The 21,783-nt window shown below is 41.7% G+C and overlaps 1 pseudogene; it reads right to left on the bottom strand.

Moving 5' to 3' along the window:
* Positions 1-19,927: 19,927 nt before the first annotated feature.
* Positions 19,928-21,486, bottom strand: LOC108581429 (annotated as a pseudogene).
* Between the last annotated feature and the right edge of the window lie 297 nt (positions 21,487-21,783).

The raw sequence follows: 21,783 nt of genomic DNA, 5'->3' as shown, positions 1-21,783 counted from the left end.
CTTTGCTGGCCACAGGACTTTTGACGATGCCATTTTTTACCACCTGGATGGTTTCTCTTGGCTTTTGTGACCTCATTATCTCCCATTCACCTTTGAGATCTCAGCTCAAACATCTCTTGTTCAGGCAAGGCTTACCCGACTTTCCTTCCAAGATAAAATCTCCTCTCAGATACGTCAGGATGCTTAATTCTATCATCAGCCTTATTTGTCTTTTGCCATGTAACCTGACATCTTCACAGGTTGCAGGAATCTGTGAAGGGACCATTATTCTGCCACAGGTTCCTCGTAAGTACGGGCCTCTGCTCACAGAAGCATCATTAGCAGGGTCTTTTCTCCTCCAGGAGATGTGCCTCCCAGACATCAATTTCTATGTCTTTCACTTTATTGCCAACAATTGACAACAGGACTGCTTACAAACCTATCTAATTTATTACATGCCAACAGGTATTCTGAGAAAAAAAAACCTTAGAAGGACAGTGAAAGGGAAGAATGTAACTTTATTTAAGCTAATTGACTCTTTGGAGCTCAGTTCCTTTCTTTCTTTCATCTCTTCCTTCCCTCCCTTCCTTCCTTCCTTCCTTCCTTCCTTCCTTCCTTCCTTCCTTCCTTCCTTCCTTCCTTCCTTCCTTCCTTCCTCTCCCTCTCTCACACTCTTCCTTTCTCTCTCTCTCTCTCACACTCTCTCTTTCTCTCTCTCTTTCCTTCTTTCTCTTGCTTGCTTGCTTTTTTTTGAGACAAAGTCTCGCCCAGGCTGGAGTGCACTGGCACAATCTTGGCTCACTGCAACCGCCGCCTCCCAGGTTCAGGCTATTCTCATGCCTCAGCCTTCTGGGTAGCTGAATTACAGGTACACACCACTAAGCTTGCCTAATTTTTGTACTTTTAGTAGAGATGGGGTTTCACCAAGTTGACTAGGCTGTTCTCGAACTCCTGACCTCAAGTGATCCACCCACCCTAGCCTCTCAGAATGTTGGGATTACAAGAGTGAACCACTGAGCTCTTTTATTATTTATTATGAGCCAGGTTTTATTATATCTAAATGTAAGGATGGAATTAGATGTTCTATAAAGTATGTTGAGGTCTAAATCTAGGAATCTTTAAGCATAATGTAAGAATAAGACTTTATAAAGGTTATGATTTAGTCACTTCGAGAGTTTTAAATTGTATTGTTTCAGAGAACTAGAAACTTAAAAAATGCTAACCATCTTGATGACTTCTGTTTTTCTCTCACCTACTCTGCAAACTGATTCATAGAGAAGTTTGGTAAAATAAATGAGCATAGTTGGAATCTAATTTTTAAAAAATGCTTTGATAAGCTTCTAATTAGCTAAGAAAAAATTTGGAAAACTTGTGATACACAAGATACTGAGTTTTTAAGTATATGATTGCTTTAAGGCTAATATTAACTGATTCTTTGACACAAAAAACACTGATTCTTGGCTCAGCTCACAGACCCTCCCTCCATTAAACCTCAGATAAAAGGGATTCTATCCCAGCTAGACTCCCACAGCACTAACTCAGTACCTCTCTTAGTATTCATCACATCTCAAGGTTAAGTGCCTTTTGCCCACTGCTAGATTAGATTCCAAAGAACATGGAGGTTTTATTCCTCAATGTTTCTCCTACCGAGCCTTTGAACATAAGAGGTGCTTAAGCAAGATGTGTTGAATGAGCACATTTATTCTAAATGGTATTTTAGGGAAAGCTGGAGGTAATAAAGAGGCACTTAGTATCAACTCATGGTAGTAAATGGAGGTCACAGCTAATCTTCAACAGCTCATCAATGCTTCCCAATGGCAAATGGTAATATCCATCAGTAGTTGGTCAAGCCTGTAACTTAGTGGATTAAAAATTAAATTCCTACTTTAAGGTCAAAAGAGAGGAGACATTCCTTCAATTGATATCATGGGTCATGGTCATTATTTTATAAAACTATTTCTGCACCAATCACTGGTAAACCACTGCTAATCAGGCTTTTTCCACCTGGGGCTTTGTTCCTTCCGTCTGAAATACTCCTCCCCACACTGTTTCAGGCTGGCTTCAGATTAGATGTCACCGCAGGTTCAGATCAAATGTTACTTTTTAAGAGACAGTGGCCCTTCACCCCCTATATAGGCAGCTCCAGCTCCCAGCTGAGTATGTGGCACACCATAGTTGCCTTTTTTTTTTTTTTTTTTTTTTTGAGATGGAGTTTTGCTCTTCTCACCCAGGCTAGAGTGCAGAGGCGCGATCTCTGCTCACTGCAAGCTCTGCCTCCCAAGTTCAAGCGATTATCCTGCCTCAGTCTCCTGAGTAGCTAGGATTACAGACACCTGCCACCACACCTGGCTATTTTTTGTGTTTTTAATAGGGACAGGGTTTCACCATGTTGGTCAGGCTGGTCTCGAACTCCTGATCTCAAGCAATCCACCTGCCTTGGTCTCCCAAAGTTCTGGGATTACAGGCGTGAATCACTACACTGGACTGCAATTGCTTTTTAAATATTTTGTTTCCTTCATGCACAGCCAAGGGTGGGGCAAAGGCACCCTGGTTGCCAAAGGTGAACTGGGAACCATATCCACAGCTGCCTGGGCTCTGGAGCTCTGTCAGCCCTCCCCCGCCTTCACTTGCACCTGCTCCTTCTCCATTCCCAAGGCTGCACTTTTCTTGCTTTCTTGTTAGCTTTGTGCAGAGCTGGATGCCCAGTTTGCCTGACCTAGGAAAGAGTGAAAATGTAGGACTCTTTGTTCAAAAATCAGAACACTTCTTTTCTGATTCAAAAAGAGAACACTTTTTTCCCTAGTCTCTCTTGACCTGCCGTATTGTGTTTTATTCACTGGTTAGTGTTGCGAATCCTCTACACTGGGCTACTCTTGAAGGAAGTGTGAGTCCACCCTAGGCCCCACCCATATACACGCTCAAGCCTCCATCTGGAGGTGGCCGGTTGGGGAAAACTCCAAGCCTCTCTCGGGAGGTGGGGAGGGAACAGGAGGGGGGACACACCTGAGTAGAGGCTCCAGCCCTTGTGCAGCCCATAGGACTTTAGACAAATTCAAAGATAAAATTATTAAGCATTTCAAGACAGTGACCCCAGAGCATTACACGTTTAGCTCAGGGTCCCCCCTTCTGAGTGTGGCACCCTGGGCGACAGCTCTAGTCTCTGGTCCACGAAGTCACCCTTGTTCTGTACTTAGCTCTCAAAGTCTCCCTCCCTTCCCCTCCCTTCCCCTCCCCTCCCCTCCCCTCCCCTCCCCTCCTCTCCTCTCCTCTCTTCTCCATTTGATTCAACGTGAACAGTGAAGTCACATACTTGAAAATCACTTTCAGTGTTGTGGTTTTCTCATTTTTTCAAGTCACACCTCCTGACTCTAAGAAGCTGGCAACCTGGCAGGGAAGGAGGGCAGTGCCACCATCCCCAGACTGTGATGCTCACAGTGCAAGGCTGCTTGGGACAGGGGGTTGCAGAGGAGCAGGTTTTCTCTGGCCAGGAGATGCCACCATACTCTGTCATTGCAACAGCAAAGCAGCTGTTTGAATTCCTGGGGACCCCTGTCGTGGTTGATTCCAGTCTGCAGATCCATTGGAAGCTAACGTGCGTTTTATATTCACAGAGAATTTTGAGTTTTATTTCCTTTTGGCTTATGCAGTCATTTGTCAGACTCCAAAAGACTATTTTCAGCAGGACGTTTTATAGACCATATAAATCTCTGTCTTGTTTTCCCCTCTACCATAAAACTGTCACTGTTGGTGGCATCTAGGCAAAGGAAGCCAAGGCAACTTCTTCCTGATGGCTCTTCACTGCAGAGGGTAAGTTAGGTCTCTTTTATTATTTTCTCTTGGACCTTGTCTTATCTCCTTTCTCACGTGCAGGGGAGTAACTCCCCCACCCCTATGAGTGTATTGGGGCAGGTGTGGGGAGGGAGGTTGAGAGGTTGTGCGGGGGTAGGCGGAGGTGGGGGGCCGCTTCCCACTGTACAAGCTAAAACTCCAGATGTTTGCCTCCCTTCTCTGGCAGTGAGAGCTGGGGACAGGAGACAACCTTGGCAAAACAGATCTATCCACAGGAACTGTGGCTCTGGAGCCAATCATGGAAGACTCAGAGTGAGGGGATAGCCCTCCAGCAGCTGCTAGCAGCGGTGTGAGTGCCAGTGTGCTGAGGCCAGGCCCAGGCAAGCTCCGGAATGCAGTCAGGATGACGCCCCTCAGGCCTGATGTTTCTCCGGTTCTGGCTGTGTCTCCTCCTTGCTTTGTTTCTGTGCTTTATCGGTCTTGTTTTCCAGCCTTATTAGCTGTTCCATGAGCTCCTCAATATCTTAACAAAAAAAGTTTTTCAGGTTCTACCTACAGCAGGCTTCTCACTATTCTTTAAATATGTACAGCACTCTTAGGGCCTCTCTCCTGGTGCTTCCCTCCTCCTGGATGGCTCTCTCCCCACAACATCCAGATGGCCGTCCCTTTCACACCTTCACGTCTTTGCTCCATGTCAGGGTCTCAATGAGACCTACCCTGGTCACATTACACCCTCGTTAAAATTCGCAAACTGTGCCTCCACCTGGAAATCCTGATTGCCTTACCCCACTTCACTTTTCATTTACCCATAGCACATACCAACTTCTACCATATGATAACATTTATGTTTATTAGTTGGAGTCATATGACATTCATATTTGTTCATTTTTTGGCCCACAAAAATGGCAATTTCGTATCATTCAACGTAATAAAATATACTTATCTTTAAAATAACTTTTTAAGAGATGGGATCTCACTCTGTAGCCCAGGCTGGAAGGCAGTGGCATGATTATGGCTCACTGCAGCCTCGAATTCCTGGGCTCAATCGATCCTCCCACCTCAGCTTCATGAGTAGCTGGGACTACATGTGTGCATCATGCCTGGCTATTTTTTTTTTTTTCAGGGTTTTAGAGATACGATCTCTCTATATTGTCCAGGTTGGTCTCAAACTCCTGGACTCAAAAATATACTTATCTTTCACTGTTCTCATTTCCATGTGAGCTACAGAAGAGCAAAGATCTGCATCTATTTTGTTTTAACAACTTTATTGGGGGTGCAATTGACATAGCATAAATAACCAGTGTTTATTGACTTAAGCTCAACAACAAGCTGCGTATATTTAAAAGGTATCATCTGACAAGTTTCAACATATGAAACCACCATTGCAATCAAGAAAATGAATGTGCTGATAATGAACGTGAACCCCCTGAAGGTTTTCTTGTGCTCTTTTGTAATTCCTCTCTCCTGTCTCTCTTTATATCACTACCTTCTCCTGTCCCCAGGCAACCACTCATTTGTTTTTACTATAGATTCATTTGCATTTTCTAAAATTTTACATAAATGGGATCATTTAGTACATATACTTTTTTGGTTTGCATTATTTTATTTTGACACTCATCCATGATGTTGCATGCATCAGCAGTTCATTGCTTTTTAAATTTTTTTGACATGGAGTTTCTCTTTTGTTGCTGAGGCTGGAGTGCAGTGGCAAGATCTCGGCTCACTGCAAACTCCACCTCCCGGGTTCAAGCAGTTCTCTTGCCTCAGCCCCATGAGTAGCTGGGATTACAGGCATGCGCCACCACACTTGGCTAAGTTTTGTATTTTTAGTAGAGACAGGGTTTCACCATGTTGGCCGGGCTAGTCTCGAACTCCTGATCTCAAGCAATCCGCCTGCCTCAGCCTCCCAAAGTGCTGAGATTACAGGTGTGGGATTACACTGTGCCCGGCCTCATTGCTTTTAATCAGTGAGTAGTATTCTGTTACATGGATATACCACAGTTTGCTAGGAACATTTATGTAGGAGTCTTTGTATAGACATAGGCTTTCATTTGTCCTGGGAAAGTATCTAGAAGTAGAAGAGCTGGGCCATATGGTAGTTTCTTTGTTTGACTTTTAAAGAAATTGACAAACTGTTTTCCAATATTGTACCATTTTACATTCTTACTAGCAGCAAATGAGAGTTTCAGTTGCTCATTTTTACCACTGCTTGATATGGTGAGTCTATTATTTCTAGTTTGCTTGTAGTAGTGTCTCCTTGTGGTTTTATTATCACTTGCATATCCTTAATGACTGGTGATACTGAGTACTTGTAATGTGCTCATTTGCCATCCATATGTTTTCTGTAGTAAGCATCTCTTCAAATCTTGTGCCCATCTGTTAATTAGGTTGGCTTCTCATTAGAGTTTATTAGAGTTTTGTTATATTCGACATTGAATTCTTTTATCAGGTAGGAGATTTGCAGATATTTTCTCCCAGACTGTGTCATGCTTTTCATTTTATTAATAGTATCTTTCAAAGAGCAGAAGTTACTCATTTTGATGAAGTCCAAATTTTTCCTTTACAGATTATCATTTTGATCATATCTAAGAATTCTTTGCCTAACCCAAGATCATAAAAATTTTCTCTTATGTTTCTTCTAGAAGTTTTATAATATTACATTTTACATTAAGGTCTATGATCCATTTTGAGTTTAGTTTTATATAGTATAAAGCGTATGTTGAAGTTCTATGGGAAACAAAGCATGCTGGAAATGGTAACTGTGTGGGTACAAATACTATTTTTTATTATTTAAATTTCTTGTTTAAAGCAAAAGCATCACAATATAGTATAGAGTTTAAAATATAGGTGGAAGTAAAATTTATAACAACAATGCCATAAAGACAGACAGGAGAAATCAAAGTTCTTACACAATACGTGAAACTTTAAATTGCTTTAAAGTTCTTACGCAATACATGAAATCTACTCGAAGGTAGACTGTGATGAGTTAGAGTATGCTGTGAACCCTCAAGCAACCATCACATAGCCATGCAGAGTTATAGCTGGTAAGTCAGCAAGAGACCCAAAAGTATGTGGAAAACAAGGAAAAAGTGAACAAAGAACAGATGGGACAAGATGGTAGATGTCAACCCAACTACATCAGTAATAACATTAAACTTTAATGGTCTAAAGGCACTGTGAGAGTTTTCTGTTCTCCTCCACAAAGAACTCACAAAGAAAAGCAGCTTAACTCGACCATCATTGATTATATTGCACAGTTTCTGAAAACCAAGAATCAGGGAGCAGCTTAGCTGGGTGGTTCTGGCTTAGGGTGTCTCACCAGGTTGAAGGTCAAGCTGTCAACTAGGAATACAGGCATCTGAAGACTTGACTGGGCTGGAGGATTTGCTTCCAAGCTCTCCCGCATGTTTAGAGTTAGGAGGCCTCAGTTCCCACCGTATGAACCTCCATAGGGATGCTCCAGAGAGACCCAGAGTGAGAGAGAGTGGGAGAGTGAGAGGGACAGAGACAGAAAGAAACCAAGACAGAAGCCTTGATGCCTTTTATAATGTAATCTCAAATATTTATCCTAACAGGAGGGATGTAGGCATAAAGGTAGATAGGGGCTGTTGGAGTCTGTAGAAATTTTCTTTGATTATTTAAGTTTTAAAAGGTTGAATGTAAAATCTTTAGCTGAGAAACTGTCATCGAAGTTTGCTCTCTGCTTTCAAGCCAAGCATCACACTGAATTTATTTTTATTTTCTTAATTTTGGCCTCGAATAGGTGAGGCGTAAAAAAATAAATTCCAGATAAACACTGAACTGCCTCTAATTAAAATGGAAAATTAGGGAGTAAAAATTTGTTTTTGACTGCCCCAAATCGACAAATTAAAAAAAAAGGAATAATTAATACATAGGTAGGAATCTGCTACCGGTGTAGTTACCTCGTCTGTCTAGAACGCTTACTGGGGATTGATATTAACGTGATAGTTTCCATTTAGACTTCTACAGCTGGAGAGACAATTAAATCACAGCCGCGGTCCCCCAGCAGTTTTGAGAGCTTGTGTGTGTCCATCCTCGTTCTGCAATGTTTACATTCCAACTAGCCTATCAAGGAATGTTTTTTGAGCTCCTACCAGGCAAGCAGCACAGTGCTAGACACTCGAATATTCCTCTATTCAGGACTAAGGAGTGTTAAATTAATTTCTGTGACTTCCTCCTAAGAGAAGATGTCTCATGAATTCAGAAAAAAATGGACATTTTTTTCCCTGGAACTCTCCAAAACAGGGTTCCTGGGGAGCTCTGTTTTGATGGCTTTGCCTATCATGCTAAAGGAGCAGAGTTTTAAATGGCCCCAGAGGCACCGTGGAAATATCGCCACGTGCAAAGCCATGTGTATTTCTGTAGACCTCACCTCACAAGTCGTAACATAATGATCTTAAATAATAAAATGTAGCACAGGATCAGGACTCTGGGGAGGGGTGTACATTTGTGAGTAAAACCCCTGCTTGAGTTTATTCTCATCAGTTGTGATGGGCCAAATTTAGTTTTCAGTTACACTGTGAAGGCGTCGGTATGTTTGGAGCAAAAGTAATTTAACGCATAATTTAGCCATGTGAATATTTGCAGTTTGCAAGTGGAAAGGAGATATTCCAGTGTGACAGATAAAGTTTGCTTCCTAAGACATTTTCCTTACTTATGATCTTATCACTTAGAAAAGATGCTTAAGTATTGTCATCTGAATCATCTCTATTAATTTAAAAAATGCTACACCTACCTCCTTCTGGTCTAAATAGAGAGGACACCATGTTGTTGTCCTAAAAACTGCATAGCTCTATCGTACCACATACCAAAATTGAGTTTATAATTATCTTAGATTTTAGGCAGTGGTTGTGTCTATATCTTTGTAGCTGTGTGTGTGTGTGTGTATGTTCACACCTACAGAACTGACCCCTGGTCGTTTTTTGTTAGAGAAAACCAGCATGACATATTTAATAAATTAGTGTTTCCTCTCTACCGACACATATGACTGTGATTATAAGATCGCTGCTACTAATGGAGATTGTGAAGGGGAACAAGCTCAGAGATCAGGGAGAGCTGGGGAAGGCATTAAAAAAAATGTGTCGCAGTGGCTCAGTTTCCATCCTGTTCGGTGTCTGCTTCCTGGTTCTTGCTTCATGATAGTTGCAAGAAGGTCTGGAGAGGTCTGCTGTGCCAGGATGAATGATGGAGAGGTGGCAACAACGCCCTTTGGTTCAGTTCTCTGTTTGTGGGAGATGTCAGGACAAAGAGGCATTGAGTCTCTGGTCTGGAGATTTTCTTAGGTGGATGAGGCGATGCACTGAGGGAGAAGGGATGAGTGATCCTGTATTCCGTGTTCCCGGGGAATAAAGTTATGGAGTAAGGAAAAAGCACTTAGTCAGACTGCTAATCTCTGTGACCAATAGCCACAGCAGCTGTCTCCTTTATAGATGGCGAAAGCAGCCAAGCAATGTCCCCTGAAGCTTGGTGGCAGAATTGTCTGGCATTTCAGACAAGGAGACTCGAAGCCTGAGGGTGTGCAAATTTCCAGTGGAGTGATAGTCAGACCTAACATTTATTGTGCATCTGCTATGCAATAGGCTGTGTCCTAGACCTTACATGCATTCACTTGTTTAGTCTTTACACCAACCCTATGAAGTAGGGACTATTTTGACTCTTTTCAGATGCAGAGCTGAGGCCCAGAGAGGTTAATCAGCTTGCACAAAGTCACAGAGCTGCTAAGGGGCGAAGCCAGAATTTGAGCACAGGATACATAACAGATGGCATTCACATGAGGAACAGAGATCTGTGGACATACCTGAAATTGATACTACCCACCCCCAACACACACATATTGAAATATACAGTGTTGCATATTTTTCTGGGGAAGTCAAGGAGTACATTAATGTAGTTCATTTGTGTGTGTGTGCATATCCACAATCTCAAAGGTAATTTCATGGAAAAAAGAAATAAATATTACACATTTAATTATAATAGGAAGAAACTCTGCAACATCCTGCCTTCAATAATGCAAATTTAGATACAATAAAATTGGTGATTGGCCTCCCTCCTCCAAGGTAGGCTCACGCCAATAATTTTCTTATTGACGAGGATTTTCACAGCATAATTATTGTACCTCTAACATGGAGAGGTATATGCACTGTCCATAGTTTGTTCTATCCCTGATCTTCTTACTTAATGTAAATTTATCCATGGTTAGAGAGATTAGAAAAAAGACAGACAACTGCAATATGACACCTCAGTGAATGTGAACTAGTCTATGTCTTGAAACATCAGAAAATAAGTGCATTAAAATGATGCTGGCATAGGGATGACTTTGACTCTTACTAATAAAAAACATTTTTTTTTTCCACACTAAAGGTTTGTTTCTTGTACACATCGCACATACAATTGTCAGCAAAAGGCTGTGTTCTCCTGTAGCAATCATCTTTAAGGGACCCAAGGTGATAGAGGCTCCCCAACCCAAATCCCAACCCATTGCCTATAACCAGCATCTCAAGACAAGGTTAAAGAGTTCTCTGCAGCAGGCAAAGAGAGGGTTGAAAAGTAAAGCACCAGCAATGAAATGCTTCAGCCCAGTAGTGACACAAGTCTCTTACTAAGTAAAATATGTAAATAAACAAGATGCTTTTGGAAAACCACCCAAAACCAGTCAGTTAATGGAAAACACCCTCAACACTGTGTGTGTATCTTTCTCTCCTGCCTTTTAAAAATACTTCCACATCTAACTTCCTTTCTCAGATCTCTGCTTTGTTTATAGATAAAACACTTCCAAATACAAGGTGCCACCCTTCTGTCCTTTCTGAAGGATGGCACTTTGCATTAGGTGTAGTTGTTTTTAACTCTCACTTATCAAATTTTGTGGTATCTTTGAGGGTTTTATTTGTTTATTTATTTCATTGTACAAAAATTTTAAGTTCTTGCTCAACTAGCTACATTTGTGTGCGGCTAATACAAACAGGTGAAGAGAGGAGGGTGAATGGGATGATGTTCTGAAGGTCAAGTATTCCAGGAGAGCAAAGAACACAGTTTGGATGCTTGGTGTGGTGCATTTGGAGAAGGGGAAAGGCCTTGGCCTTGCTTGATGGGCAAGGAAAGTGGCCTCCAAAGAGACTGCAGAGACAATCAGGCACCCAGAGCGTGAAGGTCCCGGCAGGCCCTGGAAAGAGATTTAAATGTGGTTCCTGGAGAAAATGGATGTATTGAGAAAGCAGATCTAGAAAACATCACATATTCTTTTTTGTGTGTGTGTGAGATGCAGTCTTGCTGTGTTGCCCAGGCTGGAGTGCAGTGGCGTGATCTCGGCTCACTGCAACCTCCACCTGCCAATTTCAAGTGATTTTCTTGCCTTAGCCTCCTGAGTAACTGGGATTACAGGCGTGTGCCTCCACACCTGCTAACTTTTGTATGTTTAGTAGAGATGAGGTTTCACCATGTTACCCAGATTGGTCTCGACCTCCTGACCTCAGGTGATCCACTCACCTCTGCCTCCCAAAGTGCTGGGATTACAGGCATGAGACACTGCACCCAGCCAAAATATCATGACATATTCTTCATTGTGGAAGGGAAAATGAAACAGTATATTTAAGGGAAATATAGATAGTACAAAACTTTTATCTAGACAAAAAACGATCCCTGTTTCTATTTTGGTACTTACATAACTGGACTTCGATTAATGACTTTCCTTTAGATCCATTTCTTGAAGGAAGATGGCGTGAGAGCCTGGAATCAGCAGAGGCTTGCTGTGCTGCCCCAGCCTAGGGCATGACTCCGTGAGGAAGGAGGGAGGGAGCAGGCTCAGGAGGAAACTGGAGGCTACAGAGACACATCCAGGGCTGGTACCCAGGAGGATGCAGATGAGTGGAAAGGGGCTGGCAACCCCAACCCAAATCCCTGTGGAGGTACAACCACCATCCCACGGATAGAGCCTCCTAAATCTGAGAGAAGAGGTGCTGAAGATTGCACTTGGGTACTGCCCGGGGAAGTGAGTGAACTGAGCCTTGGCCACGTTGAGAACTAGGACAGATGGCATTGTCCAATATAAGTATAATACAAGGCACACAGGTGGTTTAAAATGTTCTAATATCCACATTTAAAAATACAATAAAAAACCAAATGAAATTATTTTTAGTAATGTATTTTATTTAACCCACTGTATCCAAAATAGGATCATTTCAACATACAATCAATATAATGAGACATTTTTCATTCTTTTTTTTTCTGCTAAGGCATCCAAATCCAGTGTATTTATAGCATCGCTCTAGCCATATTTCAAGTTCTCAAGAGCTGCCTGTGGCTGGCGGCTACTGCATTGGACAGCGCAGGCTGAGGAATTAGGGGATGGTTTAACCAGCTGGATACGGTATGAGGCCAGACCACTCCCTGGAGAAAACTACAGCGGAAACTTTCCTGACCACACTGTGGTTTGCAATAATAGCTTGTTGGGAAAAAGAAAGGAACTTTTAGATGACATTCATCAGAAAAATTCCCAGATCACAACTACTGTGGAACTCCAAGGCACTTCAGCCATGAACCATCCCAGGTGCTTTCTGTAGGTTTGACCTTGTTCTTGAAGGTGTGAGCCTGGGTCAGTTGGGTCAAGGGCAAGTCTGAAAGGACCACATCAAACCGAGCATCACTCAGCCTCCCTTAGACTTCTAACCAGAATGCATTCCATTAACTTGATTACATTGAAAAATGTAAAGTTCAATGAGAAAAAGGTGTCATATATGTTTAACACTCTATTCCCACTATAATCAGTACTGTCAACTCAATTTTGTAGTATTTTACCTTTACAAATTCCCTTTGAACTGAGCTCATCCATTTTAAGAGAGAACTGCACCATTATAAGCCAAGGAAAGGTCATTGTGTAATATCTGCCTGAAATACATATTATCCTGTCTCCTTAGCTGTCCTTTATTCATTTACTTCTTTTAGTTCTCTGCAAGAATTTACAAGCCTTTAGGTTAAGAACTCAAGGACTTTACTGTCCTTAATGGGTCAAACAACCAAACAAACCTTGAGCAGGCCAGACGTGTACAGAAAATAGAGTTCATGGACTACCTGTCCACTTTGCTCCTCTCACAGATCAGGGTTTACCTGCTCGCCCCTTGACAGGCCACTTCTGATTTGATAAGTCTCAGGCAAACAGTCGAGCCCTCAAGTTGTTAAAAAAAAAAAATCTATTTTAAATTTCGTTAACAAGCACATCTTTCAAATATCCTTTTGGGAAATCACCAGAATTTTATTTGCAGCTTCCTTCTTTCTCTTAAGTAAGAAAACCAAAAACTCAACATAGCAGTTCTTTTGTGAGTGAGGTCTATGCCAAAGCTCAGCTACTACTTTGCAAAGCTCATCTGAAGTTAACCCTCCCTCACCAGCTGAAAGTGAAATAAACATGCAAATATGCCTTTCACAGGAATAATGTCACCTTAATCCTAAAAGCAGTATAAATGTTTTATATATTGAGGAAAGTATCTGGGCCAGGGATTTATCATATAATAAAAGACTATATATTATTTTTATGTCTGGGTCCCTATTCAAGGCATGCTAAATTCTTCTTGTCTGTTGCTGACATTGACTCTGACATTGTGATGTGTAAGGCAGAGGTCTCCAACCTTTTTGGCACTGGGGACTGGTTTTGTGGAAGACAATTTTTCCATGGATAGGATAGGGGGATGGTTTCGGGATGAAACTGTTCCACCTCAGATTATCAGGCGTTAGATTCTCATAAGGAGCGTGCAACCTACATCCCTTGCATGCACAGTTCACAGTAGGGTCACACTCCTATGAGAATCTTACGCTGCCGCTGATCTGCCAAAAGGTAGAGCTCAGGTCGTAATGCTCCTTCGCCTACCGCACACCTCCTGCTATGCAGCCTGAATCTTTTTTTTTTTTTTTTAAATTATACTTTAAGTTCTAGGGTACATGTGCACAGCGTGCAGGTTTGTTATATATGTATACTTGTGCCATGTTGATGTGCTGCACCCATCAACTCATCAGCACCCATCAACTCGTCATTTATATCAGGTATAACTCCCAATGCCATCCCTTCCCCCTCCCCCTCCCCATAATAGGCCCTGGTGTGTGATGTTCCCCTTCCTGAGTCCAAGTGATCTCATTGTTCAGTTCCCACCTATGAGTGAGAACATGCGGTGTTTGGTTTTCCGTTCTTGCGATAGTTTGCTGAGAATGATGGTTTCCAGCTGCATCCATATCCCTACAAAGGACACGAACTCATCCTTTTTTATGGCAGCCTGGATCTTGACAGGCCACGTGGTACTGGTCCATGGCCCGGGGGATTGGGGACCCCTGGTGTAAGGCCTGACTCACAGTGAACTTTCCTCCGTGGTGGTCACCATTTCTGTGGCAGCAGTTGCTGACTTTATAAGTATTTTTCCTGCTCTTTTTCTTTTTCCAAATTCGACCCTTTTTATTATACTTTCCTCTCCTTAAATGCACTATAGAAGCATTTGATACAGGCACAAAAATCGACTAAACATCATAGCTTAGCTTGGCTGTGATGTGCTTAAACATGCTCCGAATGCTTACTTTAGCCTACAGTTGGGCAAAAGCATCTAGCACAAACCTATTTCATAAGAATGTGTGGAATAGCTCATGTAATTTACTGCTGTTTTACCAAATGCATATTGCTTTCACACCATCATAAAGTTGAAAAACTCTAAGTTGAACCATCGTTAAGTTGGGGATGGAGTGAGTGTAGACTTTGCAATCTGTAACTTTTTTTTGGGCAGTCGATGTTTTGTGATTTGTTTATTAACTTTATTGAGCTATAATTGATATTCAATCAAATGCCTACATTTTAAGAAAATGTTTCTATGAGTTTTTAAAAATCAACTTTATTGTGGAATAATTTACATATAATAAAATAGCCATTTTAAGTGCACAATTCTGTATGTTTTGACAAATGGTTACAGTTGTGTAACTACCACCATAATCAAGACCTGGAACATTCTCACTAACCCTAAGATTGCCCTTACAGCACCCATAACTTTTTAAACAATATCTTCTAGTATTGACCAGAAGTATTATTTGCCAAGCATGAAAGGGGTAGGTGGGAGACACTGAGTCATTCTATTTTTAATAGTAAAATATCAGATAACAGACTTTTTCAGATATTCTTAGCATTACTGGAAGGGGTTAAAAATTACTGAAAACTCTAACATCACTGCTTATTTTCTAGCATCATTATTATTATTTGAGACAGGGCCTCACTCTGTCAGCCAGGCTGGAGTGGCCATATCACAGCTCGCTGCAGTCCTAACTTCCCAGGCTCAAGCCATCCTCCCATTTCAGGCCCCACCCCCCGCCTTGAGTAGCCAGGACTGCAGGCACACACCATGATGCCAGGCTAATTTTTAAACTTTTTTTGTAGAGACGGGGTCTCACTGTGTTGGCCAGGCTGGTCTTGAACTCCTGGGCTCAAGCAATTGGCCTCCCAAAGGGCTAAGATTAGAGGCGTGGGCCACCATGCCTGGCCCCAGCATTATTACTGGGGGAAAAATAAGAGCTATTTGGTTTTCAGAAGGAAGAATTCCCTGATCAGATGATTGTAAAAGTCAGAAATGTTAGGCTGAAGTCTCTTCAAACAGCTATGTAACCTTGAACTTCAGGGGGAACAAATTTAAAAGACCAGGATGAGATACTTTGCTGAGATCAATTCTCAAATCCTTACTCCCAGCTTCTGTGAATATCTGAGCCTGTGTGGAAATGAGGAAGATGCAAATTATTTCACTGCTCCACAATAAAAGCCAAATAATAGAAGAGTCAGAGTTCCTCAAGGAGAAAGCATTTACTTCTGCTCTTGAGTTACATCTATCTCCAGGGAAGGCTTGATATCTGAATATATATTTCAGAAGATCTAGATTCACTGCCAAGATAACATGTCTGAAACTTCAAGTAGAAGCACTATTCTTCCGTGTAAGTAAAATAGTAGCAAACATTATACCATATAAGACTTATTATGTTCCCAGTGCTGTCTTAAATCCTTTTGCTATATTAACATTATATATACACATATATATACGTGTGTATGTGTGTGTATATATATATATTTATTTATTTATTTTGAGATGAAGTCTTGCTCTGTCACCTGTCACCCAGGCTGGAGTGCAGTGGCGCAATCTTGGCTCACTGCTACCTCTGCCTCCTGGGTTCAAGCGATTCACCTGCCTCAGCATCCCGAGTAGCTGGGATTACAGGCACCTGCCACCACACCCGGCTGATTTTGTATTTTTAATAGAGACAGAGTTTCACCATGTTGGCCAGGCTGATCTCGAACTTCTGACCTCAGGTGATCCACCCACCTCAGACTTCCAAAGTGCTGGGAGTACAGGAGTGAGCCAGCGCGCCCGGACTTAAACTGTTAGTTTTAATAAATCAACTTTACAACAAAAAGAGAGCTAACCAGACATTTTGGGTCCCTGCCTTGATGCAATAGGAAATCCACAACTTCACTTGTGAAGTGTTCTTGCCAAAAAAAAAAAAAAGAAAGAAAGGCCGGGCGCGGTGGCTCACACCTGTAATCCCAGCACTTTGGGAGGCCGAGGCGGGCGGGTCATAAGGTCAGGAAATGGAGACCATCCTGACTAACATGGTGAAACCCCGTCTCTACTAAAAATACAAAACATTAGCCGGGAGTGGTGGCACCTCCCTGTAGTCCCAGCTGCTTAGGAGACTGAGGCAGGAGAATCGCCTGAACCCGGGAGGTGGAGGTTGCAGTGAGCGGAGATCTCACCATGCACTCCAGCCTGAGAGACAGGGCGAGACTCTGTCTCAAAAAAAAAAAAAAAAAAAAAAGAAAAAGAAAAAGAAAAAGGAAAAGTACTATCAAACCTGTAGATATAACTACTACAATTTACAAAAAAGCACAAGGGATAGAGACATAACGTTAAATGACATCAAGGAAATACTCTACACAAAATTCAAACTATAAGAGATTTTATTGGACCAAAAAAGGGAGGAAAGACAGAAAACCAGAGACAAAGAAAAAAGAGAAGAAACAAAGAAAAAGAGAGAGAGAGAAAGAAAAAAAAGGGAGAATCTATCAAATGTTCTGAGATGATGGAAATATTCTGTATGTCTGTCTGTCCACTAAGGTCGCTATGAGCCACATGTTAGTATTCCAGTGTGGCTAATGAGATCCAGGAGCTGAATAACCGAATTTTAAATTCTGTTCAATTTATATTGGTTTATGTAAATAGCCACATACGACTAGTGGCTACCATGTTGGATAGCATGATAGAAACCACAAATCCAATAATTAGGAGATAAATCAACTAATTGCAATGTGTAGATTTTGCTTGAATCCTGATCTAAACAAACTAACGTGATGTTTAAGTATAAAAAACAATGATGGGACCATCTGGAAGTTTGAAACACAAAGGGATATTTGATATTAATAACTTTTTGTTAATTATTTTTATTTGTGTTATTGTGGCTGTGCTTATTTTCTTGTTTGAGTTCATATTGTTTCATAAAACAAAATGAAGTATTTATGGATAAAGTATTATTGTACATGTGATGTGCTTCAAAATAAGACAATGGAGTGTCTGTTGGGGCGTGTGTGTGTGTGTGTGTGTGTCAGACATCAAAATTTGATAATAGTTGAAACTGGAGTATTAGTTTCCTATGACTGCTGCAATAGTTACCACAGACTTGGTGACTTAAGTCAACACTTATTTATTCTCCAGTAGTTCTGGAGGTCAAGGGCAAAATCAGTTTCACTGGTCTGCAGGTGTGGTGCCTGCAGGGACTGCTCCCTCTGGAGGCTCTAGTTGAGAATCCATTTCTTTGACTTCGCCTGCATCCTGAGCTGTATTCCCTGCATCCTTAGCTCATGGTCCCTTTCTCCATCTTCAAAGCCAGCAGCATTGCATCTTCTGACTCTGCTTCCCATTGCTTCCATCAAATGGCTTCTTCTCTTTCATCTGAAGCTAAGTTTCCCTCTGCCTCCCTGTTAGAAGGATATGTATGATTACATAAAAGGACCCACTTGGATAATCCAGGCTGCTCACTTCGTCTCAAGATCCTTAATGTAATCACATCTGAAAAGAACCTTTTTCCATATAAAGAAACATTCAAGGGTTGCATGGATTAGGGCCTGGATATCTTTGGGAGCTATTTTTCAACCTACCGTACTGGGTGATGAGCACATGGAGATTCATTATTTTGGTCTTTGTACTGTAGTATTGTCAGAGATGTTTGAACCAGACCAACTCCATCTTGAACAGGATCTGGGTAAAATGAGGTTGAGACCTACTGGACTGCATTCCCAGATGGTTAGGGATTCTAAGTCATAGGATGAGATAGGAGGTCGGCACAAGATACAGGTTATAAAGACTTTGCTGATAAAACAGGTTGCAGTAAAGAAGCTGGCCAAAACCCACCAAAACCAAGACGGTGATAAGAGTGACCTCTGGTCGTCCTCACTGCCACACTCCCTCTTGCACCATGACAGTTTACAGATGCCATGGCAACGTCAGGTAGTTACCCTATATGGTCTAAAAAGGGGATGTGCGAATAATCCACCCATTGTTTAGCATATAATCAAGAAATAACCATAAAAATGGGCAACTAGTAGCCCTCAGGGCTGTTCTGTCTATGGAGTAGCCGCTCTTTTATTCCTTTACTTTCCAAATAAACTTGCTTTCACTTCACTCTGTGGACTCGCCCTGAATTCTTTCTTGCAGATCTGAGAACCCTCTCTTGGTGTCTGGATCAGGACCCCTTTCTGGTAACAGTATCTGTTGGAAAAATTTTAAACTAAAAAGCAAAAAATAAATGTGCCCAATGTATACGCATAGTAGCTTGTGCAGTGTCATTGATTGAGGTGGGATCTTGGACCAATAATCTGCAGGACAGTTCTCCAGGTGGCTTTGGACTGACCCGGCTCAGATGCATGCAACCTTTCACAGTTCCTGAGTTGCTGTGCAAATGAGGCGACGCAAATGAGCAGCTTTCCTGAGTTTGAGGGGCCAGCTCAGAATGACTCCTAGCCTTCTGCTGTCTCTCACTGTCTACCTGTAAGTAAAGACCTGCTTCATGTAACTTGTATGTGTGGGTGTTTCGCCTCGCTGGACTCAGACACATTGGTCATCAGTGCACAGTGAACCTGCTTCATCCAAATCTTGGCTCTGACAAACCAAATTGTGCTACCACCCAGTTATCACAAATCACAAACAAATTGCAGGGCATGGCAAATTAATGACCTAAAAGAATGCTTTTCTTTTTACAGAGATATTTCATTAACAATGACTGTTTTTTTGAGACAGAGTCTTGCTCTGTCGCCCAGTCTGGAGTGCAGTGGCATGATCTCGGCTCACTGCAACCTCCACCTCCCGGGTTCAAGAGATTCTCTTGCCTCAGCCTCCTGAGTGGCTGGGATTACAGGCACGGACCACGCCTGGCTAATTTTTTGCATTTTTAGTAGAGACAGGGTTTCGTCATGTTAGCCAGGCTGGTCTCAAACTCCTGACCTCAAGTAATTCGCCTGCCTCGGCCTCCCAAAGTGTTTCTAATGATTGAAGGGTGACAGTTGCCAGTAGAAACTCAATGTCCTGACTGTCCCCTGTGTTACTTATACCAAGGGAACTAGGAGCCTTCTGCTTACTTCCAGAGCACAGATTTAACGGGCACAGCCAACCAGCAGGGTAACCTGAACCTTTTCCTGACTGTTCTTGTTGCTGTTGCTATACTCTCCCTGTCTCTTTTTCACGGACTTTTGATTAATTGCCCCTCTTTCAAAAAGCTGAATATCTGAAAATTCAAATATCACAAAGAAAAACTGTAGGTAGAACGGGTGCGGTGGCTCACGCCTGTAATCCCAGCACTTTGGGAGGCCGAGGCGGGCTGATCACAATGTCAGGAGATCGAGACCATCCTGGCTAACATGGTGAAACCCTGTCTCTACCAAAAAAAATACAAAAAATTAGCCAGGCGTCGTGGCGGGCACCTGTAGTCCCAGCTACTCGGGAGGCTGAGGCAGGAGAATGGTGTGAACCCATGAGGCAGAGCTTGCAGTAAGCCAGTGAGCCAAGATCATACCACTGCACTCCAGCCTGGGCGACAGAGCAAGGCTCCGTCTAAAAAAAAAAAAAAGAAAAAAAAGAAAAGAAAAACTGTAGGTAGAGGATGGGGATGGGGCAACTTTCTTGATGAAAAGATTCACATGAAGTTTCTTTTGAATAAAATGTACTCCTTCTGTACAAAAATTCCGTGGATTTTCCTGAACATATTTAGCAACATGGTAAACCTAGTAATAGTTTTTTCCTCCAATGGAATTTTAAATCATGAAAATTGCTCTCGCCAAGGAAGCAGGGGTGACTTTTTGTTAAAGCAATTCATCAACAGTAACCAGATGCCCTACTAAATTGCAGATTTTAGTGGGAGATTCAGAAGCAAGAAAATGAGGACTATTGTTGCCTTGATAGTTTATTCTTGCTCCCTACATTTTGGCTTTGTCAGTTGAAAGATGTATACTTAGTTTTCTTTTTGTTATTGTTGTTAGTTCATGTTTTTTATCAACTCATACACAATCACTTGTCTTCTGGTTTGTTGAAGTGATAAGCCAGAAACCCTGTGCCACAAGAATGTGTCAAAGTGGCTAGCCATAAAAACTCTAGGACCTGAAAGGCACTCCCAACAGAGGCGACGAATTTTGCCATTGTCATCCATCCTATAGTATTTCAGGACAGCCAGCTTCACCTTCTTTCTCTTACGCTTGTTGTTCTTGGGAGCGGTGTAAGACTTCTTCCTTTTCTTAGAGCCACTACAAAGTCTCTACATGAGACAAAGAGTAGACTCCTTTTGAATGTTGTAGTTAGACAAAGGATGTCCATTTTATTAGTGCATTTTCATGCTGCTGATAAAGACCTACCCGAGACTGGGTAATCTGTAAAGAAAAAGAGGTTTAGTGGACTCACAGTTCCACGTGGCTAGGGAGGCCTCACAATCATGGTGGAAGGCGAAAGGCACGTCTTACACAGTGGCAGACAAGAGAGAACGAGAACCAAGTGAAAGTGGAAACTCCTTATAAAACCATCAGATCTCGTGAGACTTACTCACTACCATGAGCATAGTATGGGGAAAACCACCCTCATGATTCAATCATCTCCCACCGGGTCTCTCCTACAACAAATGAGAATTATGAGAGCTACAATTCAAGATGAGATTTGGGTGGGGACACAGGGCCAAACCATATCATCCACCTTCCAGTTGCTTGCCAGCAAAGATAAGTCTTTGCTAACCAGGAAGATTTCCTTCCTTATCCTGGATCTTGGCCTTTACATTTTCTATTGTGTCTGAAGGTTCAACCTCCAGAGTGGCGGTCTTCTCTGTAAGAGATTTTATAAAAATCTGCATTTTAATGGTGGTTCCGCTGCAGATGGTGAATCGAAAAGCTTGTTTTCTTGTTTATAAACTGTTCATTCCATAAAGTCAAGCAAATCAAATGAAGTTTAAAAAGTACCCCCGAAGGTTATGAAAAATCCAATGTAATGTCAAAGTCTTTTATTCCCATTTAAATAAGAAGTAACGATTGCTTTTTACAACCATAAGAATGTGATTAGTGTCAGTGAAGTGATACCTTTATTATATGACTCATAATTCTTGATACCGTTTATCATGACAGACCAATAATTACTTAAGATTCCACCAACCTCTTTTTAGCTGTGACTCCACAAATGTGATTTTGGATTCGAAGTCGTTTAACTTTTGATGGGGAGGTGACATTCTAGTAATGTCATCACGGCTACACTTCTTGACTTGAAACTTAGGTTTGTGTGTGGGTGTTAACAATATTTGATATCCTATAAATAGTTTTAAATTTGGTTTTTCTTTATTAATCTTTCTAAGGAAACAAAATAATTTTCAAATATGGGATAACTTATGTTGAGTGAGATTAAAGCAGTTTGCCATAGAAATCATCTTCATGAGGTTGAAAACTCTTGCCAGACTTAACTTCTTGATATCATT

The sequence above is a fragment of the Papio anubis genome, chromosome 10 (assembly GCF_008728515.1).
Source record: "Papio anubis isolate 15944 chromosome 10, Panubis1.0, whole genome shotgun sequence".
Taxonomy (NCBI): domain Eukaryota; kingdom Metazoa; phylum Chordata; class Mammalia; order Primates; family Cercopithecidae; genus Papio; species Papio anubis.
This window is presented reverse-complemented; position numbering and strand designations above follow the sequence as displayed.